This window comes from Cervus elaphus, chromosome 18 (assembly GCF_910594005.1).
Source record: "Cervus elaphus chromosome 18, mCerEla1.1, whole genome shotgun sequence".
NCBI lineage: Eukaryota > Metazoa > Chordata > Mammalia > Artiodactyla > Cervidae > Cervus > Cervus elaphus.
In genome coordinates, this window is record NC_057832.1 from 112,724,057 (window position 1) to 112,732,092 (window position 8,036).

Consider the following 8,036-nt stretch of genomic DNA (forward strand, 5'->3'; position numbering starts at 1 on the left):
ACTAGAACTGAAAGACCCCTGTTTTTGAGATTTCTGGATAAAAATTATCCAAAATCTAAGATAACACTGTATTTTAAATGATGTAACATTTACTAGTAACTTATTAAAATCATTTTGGTGGAATTTCAGTGAAAAGGTTGTGTTGGGGGCAAATTATAGGAAGTGATCAAGTGTTGAAAAGTCCTTCAGCCATGCTGACAGTAAAGGGGACAGTTGGTGAGATAGTTTTGTTTATTCGTGGTCCATGGGGTTGATGGGCTGGAAAGCCAGGAGAAAGGAAAAAGGGGAAACCTGAAAACATCAGTTCTTTGAGAGAAATGAAGGGACAGTATCAAGAGTACTTGTGTAGAAAATTAGCTCTAATTTAAAGAGAAGACTTTCTCTATTGGCTAGGAAAGAAGAGGGAAAGCATAGACGTGGATGAGGGACATTTGAATGTTTTTGTGTTGGGAAGGTGAAGGATTTCCATATGAGAGCTTATGCTTTTGCTCTGTGAAAAGGAGACAAGTCATTTGTCCTGTGTGACTTGGAATGTTGGCGAAGTGTGGGGATAGGGGCATCTGAGGTTCCAATCAAATGGAAAAAGTTAAATATCAGTGTGCAGAATTAGAGAAAAAATCGCTGTGTAGAGCTGATGGCTCAGATTAGGTTGCATATTATGAGTTTATATTGGGAATTGCTTCTCTAGTAGTCACATTTTTTTCACTAGTGCTCAGCCTGATTCTGAAGGGAAAGAGTGAGATTGATCCAAGAATATTGTCTTCTCCAGGCAATTTCAGAGAAAGGACAGTGGGGCTGAGATTATTAAAAACATTGTTAAAAAGAGATGGAACATGGAGTGTAATTAGAGTGAGAAAATAAGTGAAAACAGATGAGACTAATAGAAGAAAGTGTGGGAAAATGGAAAGACTAGAGAAAATAAACCCTGAATATTCATTGGAAGGACCAATGCTGAAGCTCCAATACATTGGCCACCTGATGCAAAGAGCCGACTCACTGGAAACGACTCTGATGCTGGGAAAGACTGACGGCAGGAGGAGAAGGGGGCAACAGGGAATGAGATGGTTGGATGGCATCACTGACTCAATGGATATGAGTTTGAGCAAACATTGGGAGATGGTGAAGGATGGGGAAGCCTGGTGTGCTGGAAGTTTATGGGGCTGCAAAGAGTGAGACACGACTTAGCAACCAAACAACAGAGTCTCTCAGGAAGTCTGAGGAGAGAATGAGGATAAGTGAATTTCAATGAATGGGAAAGCTGAAATATAAAAATCCAGTTTGTGGATTTTTGTGCTTCAGAGATTATCAGTGGCCACAGGGCTCAGGGACAATGTCAGTGAGTGAGCAGAGGAGAGGAAATACACACAATTCAGTTCAGTTCAGTCGCTCAGTCGTGTCCAACTCTGCAACCCCATGAATCGCAGGATGCGAGGCCTCCCTGTCCATCACCAACTCCCGGAGTTTACTCAAACTCATGTCCATCAAGTTGGTGATGCCATCCAGTCATCTCATCCACTGTTGTCCTCTTCTCCTCCTGCCCCCAATCCCTCCCAGCATCAGGGTCTTTTCCAATGAGTCAATTCTTCACATGAGGTGGCCAAAATATTGGAGTTTCAGCTTCAGTGTCAGTCCTTCCAATGAACACCCAGGACTGATCTCCTTTAGGATGGACTGGTTGGATCTCCTTGCAGTCCAAGGGATTCTCAAGAGTCTTCTCCAACACCACAGTTCAAAAGTATCAATTTTTCGTTGCTCAGCTTTCCTCACAGTCCAACTCTCACATCCATACCTGACCACTGGAAAAACCATAGCCTTGACTAGACGGACCTTTGTTGGCAAAGTAATGTCTCTGCTTTTTAATATGCTATTTAGCTTGGTCTTAACTTTCCTTCCAAGCAGTAAGCGTCTTTTGATTTCATGGCTGCAATCACCATCTACAGTGATTTTGGAGCCCCCCCAAAATAAAGTCTGACACTGCTTCCACTGTCTCCCCATCTATTTCCCATGAGGTGATGGGACCAGATGCCATGGTCTTAGTTTTCTGAATGTTGAGCTTTAAGCCAACTTTTTCACTCTCATCTTTCACTTTCATCAAGAGGCTTTTTAGTTCCTCTTCACTTTCTGCCATAAGGGTGGTGTCATCTGCATATCTGAGGTTATTGATGTTTCTCCCGGCAATCTTGATTCCAGCTGGTGCTTCTTCCAGCCCAGCGTTTCTCATGATGTACTCTGCATATAAGTTAAATAAGCCGGGTGACAATATACAGCCGTGGCGTACTTCTTTTCCTATTTGGAACCAGTCTGTTGTTCCATGTCCAGTTCTAACTGTTGCTTCCTGACCTGCATACAGGTTTCTCAAGAGGCAGGTCAGGTGGTCTGGTATGCCCATCTCTTTCAGAATTTTCCACAGTTTATTGTGATCCACACAGTCAAAGGCTTTGGCATAGTCAATAAAGCAGAAATAGATGTTTTTCTGGAACTCTTTTGCTTTTTTGATGATCCAGTGGATGTTGGCAATTTGATCTCTGGTTCCTCTGCCTTTTCTAAAACCAGCTTGAACATCCGGAAGTTCATGGTTCACGTATTGCTGAAGCCTGGCTTGGAGAATTTTGAGCATTACTTTACTAGCGTGTGAGATGGGTACAATAGTGTGGTAGTTTGAGCATTCTTTGGCATAGCCTTTCTTTGGGATTGGAATGAAAACTGACCTTTTCCAGTCCTGTGGCCACTGCTGAATTTTCCAAATTTGCTGGCATATTGAGTGCAGCACTTTCACAGCATCATCTTTCAGGATTAGAAATAGCTCAACTGGAATTCCATCACTTCCACTAACTTTGTTTGTAGTATGATTTTTAAGGCCTACTTGACTTCACATTCCAGGATGTCTGGCTCTAGGTGAGTGATCACACCATGGTGATTATCTGGGCAGTTAAGCTGTACATATTGTAACTTTTGTTCTGATCACATTAGTCTGATTCTTTTAAAAGCAGCTTAGTAAATTTATTAATCTTTAGCTTAAATGACTGAATTAAAATTCGCTGAAGCTAAATAACCTTACCAGAGCCTTAAATGTGGAAAGAAAAGCTTGAATAATGTTTTTTTTTTTTTTTTTATTAAACTCAGAGTTTCAGTATGAGAAGAGAGACTAGAAAACAGGGGGAAGAAGGAAAGTTGGAGTAAGGGGACCCAAGAAGACTGACTGGGAAAGGTGTATTTACTAATTAGACTTATTCTTAGGATAGGGTTATTTTATATGTATAGTAATTTATTTTTCATAAACAGAACACCATCTTCTAAAATCCAAAGCAGAACAAGAGTAGGGATGATGCTGACCCTAAATGTTTCACAGTAGCAATGACAGCCCATGTTTGGTGACTACCTTTGTGCCAGGTAACTGCTCTGTGCTAGATAATTTAAAAGTGTAAGAAATAGAAAAAATATCTGAGGTTAATGAGGGGAATAACACAGCATGCTCACAACATTTATATATATATGTGTGTGTATATTATACAATATATATTCAAAATAAATATATAAAATTTAATATTGATATAATATTATTTTCTAACAATGGTTACTTGGATTTTTTTTCAGTTCAGAATCCAACCAAAGATGATACATTGTGTTTAGTTTCTTATCTCTTTAGTTTCATTTAATCTCAGACTTTTTGTCTTTAACATCATAGACATTTCTTAGGAATCCAGGCTACTGGATCCAGAATACTGGAATGGGTTGCCATGCCCTCCAGGGGAATCTTCCCAACCCAGGGATCGAACCCAGGTCTCCCGCACTGCAGGCGGATTCTTTACCATCTGGACCACCTTAATACTGGCCACAAAACAGTGATTTTCTAATTGTGTCCTTTTACAATTATTGGTTATCATTTTGCTGGGTTCAGCAGTAAAGAATCTGCCTGCAATGCAGGAGCCACAGGGAGTGGGTTTGATCCCTGGGTCAGGAAGATCCCCTGCAGGAGGGCATGGCAACCCACTCCAGTGTCCTTGCCTGGAGAATCCCATGGACAGAGGAGCTTGGTTGGCTGCAGTCCATGGGGCCTCAAAGAGTCAGACACGACTGAGCGACTGAGCACACACGCCTGCATGCCCTGCTCTGTGCCTGGTGAGACCGATCTGCTACATCCCGGGGCTTCACTGCCCTCGGGCCTCTTGCTGGGTTTGTCTCATTGGAAACAAAGACAAAAGACCAAAGAGAGGGAGGAGGGTGAGGCTAAGTATTTATTGTTTTGTGCAACATCAATATGGACTTGTCCAATTATCATTAAGTTTCCTATTTCTATCAGGGTACCCTTTCTGCACAGCCCTCTTTTGTCTCCAGGTTCTAGTAACAGCAATCTCTTCTCCTTTAGGTCTAGGGGTTATAAAAAATTTTATTAATAGCTCAGGTTTTGGCACTAGCCTAGGATCTTGCACTTTCCCTGGTGGTTTCCTCACACCCTGAGCATACATTGTAAGTAGTCCCTTTATTAAATGGTCCTCAAATTATCACATTTGAGAGTACCATCTGTTTCCAGCTGTGGTCCTAAGTGATACACATGCTTTGAGCCTTCCTTTCTCTCCATCACAGGAATCAAAGTGAAACCGAAAGTAAAGTGAAAGTGAAGTCACTCAGTCGTGTCTGACTCTTTGCAACCCATGGACTGTAGCCTACCATGCTCCTCCGTCCATGGGATTTTCTAGGCAAGAGTATTGGAGTGGGTTGCTATTTCCTTCTCCAAGGAATCAGAAATCAGAATCAAAGGAATCACAGGAATCAGAGAAGCATCAAATGGCTCTTCAAGCTTTTATGTGATCCCTCTTTATTTTCCCTCATGGTGTTTTCCTAATAAATCCCCAGCACAGCTAATCTTGTCTTGGCATCTGCTTCTTGGAGGACCCAGACAAACACTAGCTCATTAACCTTAAGTGTTCCCCCATGCCTTAGGCCTTAGTTAAGGCTCACAGAAGAATTAAGAGGGGTGAATAACTGGGCATCAGTTTGGTATCTATCTCTTGATATGATTCTGTTTTAGCATGTAAGCAAAGGTGTATAAATGGTATATATGGCAAAGAGATGGTTGTGTTAGACCTGGGGTTAATACCCATGTGGACAGACACATGATAGCAGCAGGAAATGTTGAAATGGAAATAATGTTGGAAGAAGTTCTAGGTTTTATTCTTTATCATCATACTTCCTTTAATGTTGCTTTGTTTTGTGTTCCTTACTGTTGCTAAAAATAAATATACAGGGAAGGTGTTTGAGTAGCTGAACTAGAGAACTATGAGATGGTCTAGAGAAACTGTACTTGAGTTCATACTAGACTCTATTAGCAGAAAGATATAAAAGGCTTCAAAATCAGTTTTAAATCAGGAGGCTGTCACTTATATGATCTTGGATGAGTTATTTAGCTTGATGGGATTTGCTTCTTTTTTAAATAGGCAGGTAATAAATATATACTTTAAAATGCCATTTTGATGATTCACAACAACTGGTATAAAGCTCTTAACAGTGTGCCTGGAATAAACTGCAGTTATTTGGTTTATTATTCTGTTATCTAAATGTGTGGATGGGAAAAGAGCTCAATCTATTGGTAAGACACTTGGAGTCCCAGTCTCCATGGAGGGTGTCCCCACACTCCACTTAAACATTAACTCTGGGGCCCCAGAGGTGAGCAGCTAAGACTTTTCCCCCAAACTCCAAGCACCCCCATGCTTTCCTGTGTGATTGCCCACTGAGGGCTCCGCTGTTGTAATTAATAGTGGCAAAGTTTTAATGAACTCCGCAAGGAGATTTTTACTGACACTTACTTTTTAGATCTTGAAATAGTCTCTATTCCTTCGAGATCAATTAAAAAGTGTTTTTTTTCCATCTTTGCCAAGATGCCTGAGGCAACTTTCCAGCTGTATCTTTTTTTTAAATGAGTTCTCTAAGAGGCTCCTGCGCCTTGAGATTCTATAGTGAAGGAACTGAAGTTGCAGGAGTTCTCGGGGAGTAAGGGTATGAAAACTGAGGAACCCTAAAGCTGATTCCCCTGGACAGGCTGAGAGGTGCACACACCTTTTGACTTAGAATCTCTCTAGAATCATTTGCAGTCACTGAGGGAGGGAGGAAGTGAGGGAGAGTTCTTTGGAAGTCTTTAATAAGTCACTGATAGGCAAGGCTCTTCCAATTCGTTTCATACTTGAGTACAGACTTTGGGCTTCTGTCCTACTGGTGGCGACTGGAAGACCTACAGCACTGACCAGATCTACACTGGGGAGCATGAGCATATACACTCACCCACCCCATCCCCAGACTCAGGCTCCCTCAGGACTTCCATTAACCTGAGGACTGTGTCAAGTCATCCCCTCACGCCCAAGAATCAGCAAAGACTTAATGTATCTATGTATACATATATATATTATGCCGTATATGTATATGCTTTTGTTGTTCTTGTTCTTTAGTGCCTAAGTCATATCTGACTCTTTGCAACCACACGAACTGTAGACTGCCAGGCTCCTCTGTCCATGGATTTCCCACACAAAAAGATCGGAGTGGGTTGCCATGTCCTTCTTCAGGCGGTCTTCCTGATCCAGGGACCGAACCTGTGTCTCCTGAATTGGCAGGCAGATTCTGTACCACGGAGCCACCATGGAAGCCCATGTATGTGCTTACACATGCACAAAGCAGGTTGGACATTTGATTGAACCAATCAAGCAATTCATGATGAAAACCGTTTAATTTAAACTCATTTGTAGAAGTAAATTTGGGTGAAAAAGCAGGTAATGGAAAGGACTGATATTTTTTGCTGATGTGACCAGTTCTTCTGAGTTCTTTGATCTTGCATTTACACTGGCTTTCATACTTAACCATCCCTCAAGCATACCAATGGAGCAAGATTAGGATTAAGGTAAATAGAAGAAAAACCCAGGATAAATTCAATTTGTTATAGACAGTCCAGGCAGGAGAGACATTGACAAGATATTGCTGATGGAATTTAGTAAAGAAGATATAGACCATTATGTAAAGATGAATAATTTTCCCATTTCTCAAAAAAATCTCCCCCCCAAATAAGCCAACAAACAAATAGTAGTCAAAAGAGCTTCTTGAAAAAAAAAAAAAAAAAGAGCTTCTTGAATATGCTAGGGTTAGTTTCTTGTGTAAAAAATTAGATTAATTAAATTCAATTTATTTTAGAGAGAGAGAATTCTTAGGGTGAAGAACTACTTGCTAGAAATATAAAATTTGAAGTGTTAAGTACTCTTTTAGAGCAAGGAAGCTTTATCATACACATGTACCTTTTCTTCGTTCGCAGATACCACTGATATAGCTAATGGAGCAAAAGGTATAATCCACAAGAACAAATAGAATGGTGAAGGAGACATGAGCAAACAAGAGAAATTGTAACATTAATATATATATATCTATATAAGAGGTACATGGAGGAACGATAGCTAATATATCAGAGAGGAAGCAACCAAATAACAAGTATGCAGAAGGGGAAGCTACTAGGCAGGAAAATGTGTTACCTCTCACAGCCCCTGAGAGTCTGGAGACTTGAGGCTGGAGACAATGAAATCACTGCATATTTTATTGTATTTCTGGTTAACATCTTAATAATAGTCTCTTTGGAAGTTTAAATTTTCTATACATGTTGAATAACATTCATACTTGTACAGATCAAGGCAAATGGAAAATGATGTGAAGAAGTATTGTTTGTCTTAAAGCATGATAATGCCTTTTTCTTAGTAACTTTGGATTCATTTACTTGTGTCTATAAATATTAACTTCAGCGTAGCTCTATGCAGAATATTCTTGTACCTAAAAAATAAAGTTAGAATTACTCACAGGATTAAAGTGAATAGTTTGCACCCTGGCATAACATATAACATAGCTCACTGGTTTTTTTTAATTCATATTTTCTGGTTTGTTACTCATCTCTTTTTTTAGCTCTCATTGGGAGATTAACTTCCTCTCACCATCTCTTAAATATTGGTCTTTGGAAAACTGAAGTATAGTTGATTTATAATATTATGTTAGTTTTAGATATACAACATAGT